An 11,096-nucleotide genomic window follows, 5' to 3' on the forward strand; every position below is an offset into this window, starting at 1 on the left:
CGCCCGGAAAGGGGGCGGGGCGTATGCAAATGAGGGTGCGGCTTATGCTAATTAGCCGCAACCTCATTTTCATACGAGAATAGACGCTGTGCGCATGATCACAGTGTCTATTCTATTAGATTGGGGGGTCTCCCAAATGCCACCCCCGCAGCGGGACAATGCCTGCCGCGGGTGGGACAGCGGGACAGGACCCGAAAATCGGTACTGTCCCGCTGTAATCGTGACAGTTGGGAGGTATGCAGTGAAATGAAATAAACCAATGGTTTCTATAAATGTGGGAAAAAAGATGCACAATGTGTTTTTACACTCCATGGAAAACGACATTGATTCCTGCGGAATTCGTTATTTTTCTGTTAAAATGTGGATACAATCTAAATTATATAGGTTGCACCACGAGAACTTTACACATTTGATTTATGGAATACTGTAGACATATTATTAATAGCTGTATTACACATACTGTAGTTTATCTAGACATTCTACAGATCCAGGGCCGGTGCTAGGGTGTTCGGCGCCCACCTGCAAACTATAAATTTGCGCCCTCCCATACTTTACAAAGAAACAGTGAACACCAGAGGCACGCGCTGTGGTCTCACAAGAAATGGACGTGGACACACAACAGCATCCCCGTTACAAATTACATTTGTACAATTCTTATTACACTACAGTGCCCCTTATCCACATTATACTATGCAATAGTGCCCTTTACACATGCCTACAGTAGTAGAGTCCCTTATACACAAAATAATTCCCACAGTAGTAGTGTCGCTTATAAACATAACACCTCAATAGTAGCACTCATTATACACACAATAATGCCTGCAATAGCAGCGTCCCTTATGTACATGCCTGCAGTAGTAGCGCCTTCTATACACATAATGCCCGTACTAGTAACTGCCGTTATGCACATTGGGCCTTATTCTAGTTCACTCTTAGAGGCAAATGCCTTCTTAGATGGACAAAGCCATGTGCACTGCAGGTGGGGCAGATGTAACAGGTGCAGAGAGAATTAGATTTGGGTGGGGTTTTCTTCAAACTGAGATCTATATTGCAGTGTAAAAATAAAGCAGTCAGTATTTACCCTGCACAGAAACAAAATAACTCACCCAAAGCTAAATCTCTCTGCACATGTTACATCTGCCCCCCTGCAGTGCACATGGTTTTGTTCAGCTAAGAAGGAATTTGCCTCAAAGAGTAGACTAGAATAAGGCCCATATTGCCTGCAGTAGCGTCACTTGCACACATAATTCCCACAGTAGCTGCGCCACTTACACATATAATGCCCACAGCAGCAGCGCTGTTTACACACAATGCCTGCAGCAGCAGTGCCCTTTACACGCACAATGCCCGTAGTCCCGTTTACACACAGAGGGGATTATTTATAGGGGGTGCGTTCGCACAGGATTTCTGCGCATGTGCGGACGCAGGGTGTGAGCGGGCACAGCGATTTACATATTTGCCATCCCGCTCGCACCTTGCAGTGTGGGTGTGGGGAGAGGACACTCAGAGATCACAGCTGGTGGTTAGCTGCCCACTTCCTCCCGAGGGTGCATGCATATCTAAGTGACCTGACGGTCACTTAGATATGCATGCACCTGCACCATCATTTGATGGTCGGTGACCATCGGATGATGGAGGTGGTTCCCCCTAGCCTGTGAATGGATGTTTATGCACAGCCGGTGCGGGCGAACCTGCACTGCGAGGGGGATGGCGGGCGGCCCAGCATTCGCTAGGCGGGTTTGGTGGACTCCTCCACACACACACACACACACACACACACACACACACACACACACACACACACACACACACACACACACACACTCTCACTAATTGTCCCTCCACTTACTGTAACAAAGCTTGGCTGCTGCTGTGACAGGGACATACAGGAAACATTCTCCCGTGCAGCTCCGCCCACTTTGCCATAAGCCCCGCCCCTTTTTCGGGAGCCGCTGTCACTTCTTCTTCCAATCCTTTCAGCTTTTAGATGAGACTACAGTGGAAGGATTTTCTAGCTGCTGGCTCCGCTGCCTGTCCTACCCTTCTGACAGGCAGCGGCAGCCAGCAGGAACAGCTGAGCAGAGCACACAACAGCGGGGATGCAGAGGTAGGAGCAGCGCCTCTCTAGCCTGGCGCCTCCCTGCTTTGCATCCCTCGCTGAGTGGGTAGCGCCGGCCCTGTAGATCAACATCAAAGTAATCCAACATATCTATTGTTGGTCTGAAAACTATTGCACAGATCCTAGGGGTGGCACTGGCGATAGGTTTAAGAGAGAATAGTTTTTTTATGTTCAAGTTTAACTCTAGTTCAAATTTAACATCTCTACACCCAGGCCCAAGATCGCGTGAATGAGACCATGGAATTAAATGCTGCATTGTAGACAAGAAATGCATAATATTTGAAATCAATGTTTGATATGGATGTTTTTTGGATGCTGATGTGGTGAGTTGTCGCCTCCTCTCCGGTATATGCACTGTGACACAAGACCGGAAAGTTTGGGGGACGATCAACCGCATTGACATTGTGGATTCCATCTTATCTCCAACGGATTGAAAAACAGACACTCTTCCACTTCCCTGCTCCCTGCAATGGGGGAGAGGGTAGTGGACCCTAGGACCTTCATCAGAAAAAAGACCCACTACCCCCCTCAAACGCCACTGGGGGTAACAGAAAGAGCTGAGGAAAATGGCTCTTGATCCCAGGCAACAAGCCAAAATTGGCAATAATATATTCTGTACTTTAATACTGGGTGTAGTAGTCCAATTAGTGTCTGGTCCACATAGGTTAAATAGACTAGGGATGGCCATCGACCATCGATAATTCAAATTCATCAATGGTTTATGGCCGATGTAGAATAGTTTTGCCATCAATGGGGGAGAACCAGATGGTTTCCCTCCATCAATGTCAAGCATAAACGGATAATTTTTTTCTTTTGCCCCCCCCCCCCCCCCCCCAGGGGGGGCAGGACATGGAGCCCCTGGCACCCAGAACCCCCAACACCCATTAAACCCCGCCCCCATGTTTTGATTCAGCCAAAGAATATGGATTACAATCAATAGGTTAAAACATCAATGGTCATCCATTGAACAGTATGCCACTATCGATGGCCAGTTACACTTTTGGCATCGATGCAACCATCAATGATAATGGCAATGATAGCCATCCATAAAATAGACCCTCTGTATAGGTGATTAAACACAATGGAAGCTGTGTTGCATCCCGTTCTTTTATAAAGTGGCCCAGCGTGGCTGTATGAGCTGCACCATATATAGCTGTTATGTCGCACACACCATGTACGTCCTGCTCCCCTGGGTGGTAGCTGTCCCGGCGCAATGCAGTGGTAAATGGCCATACAGGATGTTCCCATCTAGTACAGAAATAAAGCTGTCCATACCTGTGACCTGTATGGACTATAAAGCTTAAGCTTTATAGTCCATGGGGCTGCTCAATAATGGCTTGGTGGCCACCAAGAGTCCCTGTGGCCCTGAAGCTTAAGCTTCATTAGTTTCTTAGTAGATTCACCCCTGTTTTTTTTTACATAATAGATTTTAGATTCAATGTACTGCCATGAACTATAAACTCATTAACTGCTAGGTAGGATGGCCATCTAGTGGCGATATTCATTATTGCTAGTGAGGAAAACTGCTTATATTCTTTACATCAGGAAGTCACATGCAGAATTGAACATAAGACACTATAGACCATGGGTCCTCAAAGTGCGGCCCTCCAGATGTTGTGAAACTACAAATCCCAGCATGCCTTGCCACAGTTTTAACACTCCCTTATAGCAAAACTGTGGCAAGGCATGCTAGGATTTGTAGTTTCACAACATCTAGAGGGCCGCACTTTGAGGACCCATGCTATAGACTATACAGTATATGCAATTATAAAATGTCCTTTGTTAGAATGGATGATGTTAATGCATAATAAATTCTGACAGTATATTATCATAATTCGGGTCCCCCTTCCGGCCCCCCGGACAGGTGGGCAGTACTCAGCAGGACCCCCATCTCCCCAGCTTCAGCGTTAAATTACCGCGATTTGCAGGGCTTTGAAAATAGGAAACCCTGTCATAATTACCAGTCCCAACCTACTCCAATCTTACCTGGAAGCAAAAATTCACTTTAATGTGTTTATAGCTAAAATGGAGGAAATTCTTCTTTTTTTTTAAAAGAGATGAGAGATTTTATAAATTTTTAAATAAATAAAGACTCCTATCTAATATGTTAAAAAGACAGAAACCCCCGGTGGTAGTTAGACCAGGGCTGCCTACTTTAAAAGTCTCCTCTCTGGGAGAAGACAGGACAGGAGACTGTCTTGCAGCACTTCGGGGTGCAAGGCCTGATGTAACATAGAAACATAGAATTTGACGGCAGATAAGAACCATTTGGCCCATCTAGTCTGCCCCTTTTTTACCCTTCAGTTAATCTCAACCCTTTTTAATCCTTATTTCTTTGTAAGGATATTCATATGCCTATCCCAAGCATGTTTACATTGTTCTACTGTCTTAGCCTCTACCACCTCTGATTGGAGGCTATTCCACTTATCCAGGGATTCAGTATTGAATCCCGGCGGTCGGGATCCCGGCGTTCAGAATCCCGACGCCGGAATCCCGACAGCCGAAATGCCGACAAGGGGGGGACGTGGATCGCCCCCCCTTGCGGGCTCGCTGCGCTCGCCACGCAGCGGGCCCGGTGCCTCGCTACGCTCGGCACACTAATTTATTCTCCCTCCAGGGGTGTCGTGGACACCCACGGAGGGAGAAAGTGTCGGCATTACGGCGGTCGGGATTCTGGCGTCGGGATTCTGAACGCCGGGATCCCGACCGCTGGGATGGTAACTGCATCCCCTTATCCACTACCCTTTCTGTGAAGTAATTCTTTCTAACATTTCCCCTGAACTTACCTCCCTCCAGTTTCAGTGCATGTCCTCGTGTTCTATTACTTCTTTTCCTTTGAAGAAAATTTCCCTCCTGTACTATGTTAAAACCCTTGATATATTAGACATCAGCAATCCCCGTTCGAAGTACTGCAAATCCTGCAATTTGCATCTTTAGCTCCGCTCCTCCCCCAAAAGTGCGTGAATTGTGGGAAATGAATGGGGCCGCGGGAGAGATGGGGGGACGGGACGGGGGGGGGGGGGGGGCAGGTATCAGGGAGAGTAGCCCACCTTTCCGTGGGGCCATACTTGCCCTCCATCCAGACTCCAGGCAGTGACAGTGTGGCATCCCAGTTAGACTGGCCACTAGTTAGAACCCCGGTGTGAGGGGTTAAAGATAGTGCGCCAAAAGACTGTGCCTGGGCTGACTGACAGCCTGAGGGGACCAATAGCAACCTGCCGGATGTGGGGGAGGAGAGAGAGTTTGGCGCGGAGGACGGAGGCGAGTGCAGTGACGCGTGAGGAGAGAGAGGGAGGTGAGGAGAGGCGACGCGCAGCAAGGGAAGAAGAATGAGGACAAGTGACGGCGGTGACCCGACGGCGACTGGCGGCGTGTGAGGAGAAGCCGCAGCAGCAACCAGGGAAGAAGAACAAGTGACGGAGCCGGCGCAGAGCGGGGAAGTGACAGCGGAGGTCGGCAGCATCAAGTGGCGGGACCGGAGCGAGCGCCTGAGTGCGGCAACGCTGCAGCAGCAGCGCCCACACTAGTGTGCCCTCCGCCGCTGAAGAGGACCAGACAGACGCCGGGACCAATATCGCGACGGGCAGGAGCCTGCAACTGACTCCAGTCCATCAGGTACTTTTTACTGCGCCCTGCCAACCAGCGCCACCACGCTGTACCCCATCAGCAGGTTCCCACTGAGCCCTGCCAATCAACCCCACCACGCTGTACCCCATCAGCAGGCTCTCACTGAGGCCGGCCAACCAACCCCACCACGCTGTACCCCACCAGCAACTTTCCACTGTGCTCTGCCACCCAGCCCAACCACACTGTACCCAGGCAGCAAGCCCCTACTGCGCCTTCCCCGTTGACAAATCCCCACTGTACCTCCAGACGGCTGCTCCCCTGTGCCTAGGACCCCGGACTGCCACTGACCCCATTCAGGCCAGTGCCCCCAGTAGTTTTCCGGGACCCTCCTGCCTTTAAATGGACTCTTAAGGGATCCTCGCCCCTTCTTTGACTGTGCGTTGTGGAATTGTTCCCCCTACACGTGGAGTTACAGACAGCATTTACTGCAGGACAGGTGCACAACAGCACCATCTTGTGGACAAAATAGAGAAGGTCCGGATTTTGATTCCAGTTATGGTTAGAAGTGTGTAAAGTATTCTGTTATTGTAATTATTGTATTGTGTTAGGTGACCAGGGTCATCAAGAGTCGCGGCGTTGCCAAGTGAGAGAGCACTTCCTCCAGGGTGCCACTTGACGGCCGGTGGGGTCGGTTCTCTCACTTCCCAGCGACGTGGTATAGGGTCGTGAAAGGTTAAGTTATACATTGTCAAGTTGTGTAGTCAGCCACGTGGTTAGGCAGTACCTCTAAGTATTCTGTTATATCAGTAACTGCTGTGTCATAGTGTATGTAATGTCCCCATTGCATACTTACTGTTTAATTGCATTGTCTCGTTAATAAAACACAAGCAGTTTAAACTCTCGGGCGTCTTGCTCTGCTTCCCACGGAGGTGTGATCTCTCCCAGCCGAGGCGGTGAAGAACCTGCGTGCGGAAGAGTTACCCGGCAACGAGAAAGGTAATCTCCAAGCATTTCCCCAAAGCGCGGTTTTTTACAATAGCAGCTTGCCCTCCGTCCAGACTCCAGGCAGTGATAGCAGCTCCCCCTCCATCCAGACTCCAGGCAGTGATAGCAGCTTCCCCTCCGTCCAGACTCCAGGCAGTGATAGCAGCTTCCCCTCCGTCCAGACTCCAGGCAGTGATAGCAGCTCCACCTCTGTCCAGACTGCAGGCAGAGAGAAGTTGGAACTCCCCATGTGGCTTTAACAGCTCCTGTTGCCGACTATGGAACTGCAGCATTTCCCTCCTGATAGGCACAAACTGCAAGTACAGTAAGTCAGGCACTTACCTGCAAGGGGTATGGATAAAGTAATAATGTTTCCCTGCACAGGAGAAAGTCCCTATTGGCACTGTTATTCAGCGTTTTGGACATCATTTAGGAAGTTAAGTTATTTTGTCAGCATTTTTTATATTTGTTTTTAATTCAGCAATCCTTTTATATATATATATATATATATATATATATATATATATATATATATGTTTTTGTAATACAGGTAGGTCCCCACCTATTTCAAAGATATGGTCTTTACTTAATTATACTTTTTTAAACTTACTGTACCTATATATGTGATAGTATTTTTTTTTTGTCTTTTTTGGACACCAACCATCCGTAGCCAGTAAACAGTACTACATGTGTAATATGTACTACAATATTCTGCTCTTAAATCCAGGGATCCTACATAACCAAATCACCTAATCGGTCAGCCGCCCCTTTTGTTTTCACCCTTGGAAGCACAACTGAATTATTGTATGTATATACACAAAAACTGCAGAGAGTAGCACTCACAATTATACAATACTGACTCTGGTGCCCTCCTAGGTCCATCATAAGCCGGTACCATGCTGCTGGAGCTGTCTTGTATTTCTGAGTGCCACCGCTTGTGTATGTATATTATGCAAAAGGGGCACGCAGAGCCATAAATGATCAAGCCAGGTGGAAAGGACATAATGTCCAGAAATGTCACAAAACTTTCACAAACATACTGTACACAAATAAATACAAATACTTACAGTTGCATCCTCATACAACTACCCTCTGTACTCAATTTTGAGGGTACGGATAGCACTCCGAGCACCTTCCCCCCCCCACCTTGCTGGAGGATGCATTTGCAGAGGAACACTCCCTCCAACCTGTTGGGCATCACAGAAGCCACCACCTTTAACAATCTCCCTCTCCTTCCCTGTGGGTGGATGGGTATGGGCCCCCAGAGTAGTGTTTTGCCCAGGGACCTACACTTCTGCTAAGATGGCCCTGATTGTGCCCTGCTACTTCCACAGTCTATGCTTGTCACTATTTTACAGTGGCTTCAGTAACATGAAAAGCAGCTCCTTAGTTTGCAGTCCACCAGCTGCCACCAGGGTTGCCGACCCTCCCGCATTTAGCGGGAGTATCCGGTTTTTTGCTTCTTCCTCCCGGTCTCCCGGTAATGTGAGGTATCCTCCCGGTTTTTTAGCCCGTCTGGCAAAAAAAAAGTGACTGCGCATGCGCTAATTACAAAGTGCCGAGGCAGACGCCGCGACTGTGTGGCCGGGGATCTGTCAGCAGTGGCTACACTGCCTACAGCGGCAGCGCAGCAGGGGGCAGCCATCGGAGCAGGAGCAGCAGAGGGAGCGGCACAAGCAGCAGAAGGCAGCGCCGCAGATAAGATGGTAATATAGTGGCTGGCTGCTTCGTGCCTCCCTCCTGCTTCTCTCCCTCTGATCCCATTTTTTCTTTAATAGGGTTCCTTCTTTTAAACAGTGCTACGGTACCATCTAAAAATGTAATTTAGATAGCTCCGCCCATGGCCATGCCCCATTTTTGTGCCGTAAATGGGGCAGGTCCATGGGCGGCGCTATCCAAATTACATTTGAGAGCTCCCACGCCCCCTAATTAGCTGCCCTCTCCCTGGTCTCCCGCAAAGGGGAGATGAAAAGTAGGCAAGTATGGCTGCCACTGCCTACAGGTGTGTGACGGCCCAGGAGCCTACCCTAAAAAACTGCAAATACCCTCGCTAATTGTTCTCCAGGGAAAGTCACAGCTCTGAGTGTCAGCTCTTCTGCCCAGTCTCATTTTGCTGCTCATATCTCTCCTTATCTCTACATGCCTCTCTATATGTCTTTTTTTTCTTTCTCTCCCTCTCATCCTTCTCTCCATGTGTCTCTTTCTTTCTCTCCATATCTCTCTCCCCCCTCTCTCTCTATCTATCTATCTATCTATCTATCTATCTATCTATCTATCTATCTATCTATCTATCTATCTATCTATCTATCTCTATCTATATATATATATAGATATATATATATCTATATATATATCTATCTATCTGTCTCTCCCCCATGTTTCTCTCTTTTCATCCACCATGTCTCTCTCTCTTCCCCCATCTCTGTCTCTCTCTCTCTCTCTCTCTATCTATCTTCCCCCATCTCTCTCTCACTCTCTATCCTTACCTCTTTCCATTTCTCTCTATCACTCTCTCTCTCCATGTCTCTCTCCGTGTATTTATCTGCCCTATGTCTCTCTCTCTCTCTCTCTCTCCAGACATTCCTCTCTCCACCAGGAGGGCGCAAAATGATAGTTTGCAGGAGGGCGCCGAACACCCTAGCACCGGCCCTGAGTCTGATGACCAGCCGGGGATGGAGGGGGGTGAGTCCGATGACCAGCTGCGGGGGGGATGTCCGATGACCAGCTGGGGGTGGAGGTGGGGGGGAGAGTCCACTCACCTGAACAAGTTGGCAGGTGCGTACAGATTCCTACCTCCTGCTTTCCTCTGCGCCGGCGGGACCTTTCCTGCTGCTGCTCCTCCAGCAGCTCAGTACCGCCCTCCAGTGGCCGGCGCCCTAGGCAAATGCCTAGAGCTGCCTAGTTGTGGCGCCGGCCCTGCTAATTCAACATTGACAAAAGTTTGACACATGGTGTTTTTGTCGTGGACTTGTTCTTACTTAGATGGAGAATAAATGCAGAGTGCAAAGAGGCACCGTGCCCGAAGTATGGCGAGCGCAGCGTGTCACACTAATATGGTGTCCATGTCGACATAGACAAGAAAAAGTGAAAAACTAATTTCAACCTTTTTCTGTGTTAACCATTTCCATTTCAATATTTTGCTTGACCATGTCGACATTTTTCCAATAGTGGTCGACATATTGACTGTCGATCTAATAATCCACACTAATATTTTCAACAAAAGGGAACTTTATTTAAAACAAACATATACTATAAATTAGAGATGTGCGGCGGCCACTTTTTCGGGTTTTGGTTTTGGATCTGGATCTCCCTTCGTGTTTTGGATCTGGATTGGTTTTGGCAAAACCACCCTTGTGGGTTTTGGTTTTGGATCTGTATTTTTATGAAAAAAATGCTAAAAATGGCTAAAATAACAGAACTTGTGCCTGTTTTTGCCCCTAAAGTATTATTAACCACAATAACATTAGTTTCCACTCATTTCTAGTCAATTTTTATCACTTCACAGCTTACAAAATTGTTTTCATTTACTGTAGTTGGGCCAAAAGGGTATACCGAGGTAGCTGGATGGTAAGCTAAGCGACAGCAGTGGGCATCACATACATGTGGACCTTACACTTCCAACCTGGCAGAGCGGCACTGCAGGGGCAGACATGGTGGCAGTTTAATAAACTATCCCAAAAAAAGAGAAATACAAAGAGGTATCGGCCTTGTCATGACTGGTGGTAGCAGCTTCAGCACTTCTATCAGGTTGCTGATTTCCTCCTCCATCATCCTCCAAAAATGTGTTTTTATTTTATTTATTACTTTTATTTATTTTTCTTACTTTACACTGGACACAGCCTGTCACACTGGACACAGCCCCTTGGACACTGGACACAGCCCCTGGACACTGCCCCTGGACACAGCCCGTCACCCTGGACACAGCCCCTGGACAATGGACACAGCCTCTGGACACAGCTCCTGTACACTGGACTCAGCCCGTCACCCTGGACACAGCCCCTGGACAATGGACACAGCCCGTTACCCTGGACACAGCGCCTGGACAATGGACACAGCCTCTGGACACAGCTCCTGTACACTGGACACAGCCCGTCACCCTGGACACAGCCCCTGGACAATGGACACAGCCCGTTACCCTGGACACAGCCCCTGGACAATGGACACAGCCTCTGGACACCGCCCCGGGACACAACTCCTGTACATTGGACACAGCTGTCACACTGGACACTGCCCCTGGACACAGCCCCTGGACACTGGACACAGCTCCTGTACACAGCTCCTGTATACTGGACACAACCCCTGTACACTGGACACAACCCCTGTACACTGGACACAGCCCCTGTCACACTGGACACTGGATATATGTAGTCACACTGGACACTGGATATATGTAGTCACACTGGACACTGGATATATGTCGTCACAC

Source organism: Crinia signifera, chromosome 9 (assembly GCF_055691185.1).
Source record: "Crinia signifera chromosome 9, ASM5569118v1, whole genome shotgun sequence".
NCBI lineage: Eukaryota > Metazoa > Chordata > Amphibia > Anura > Myobatrachidae > Crinia > Crinia signifera.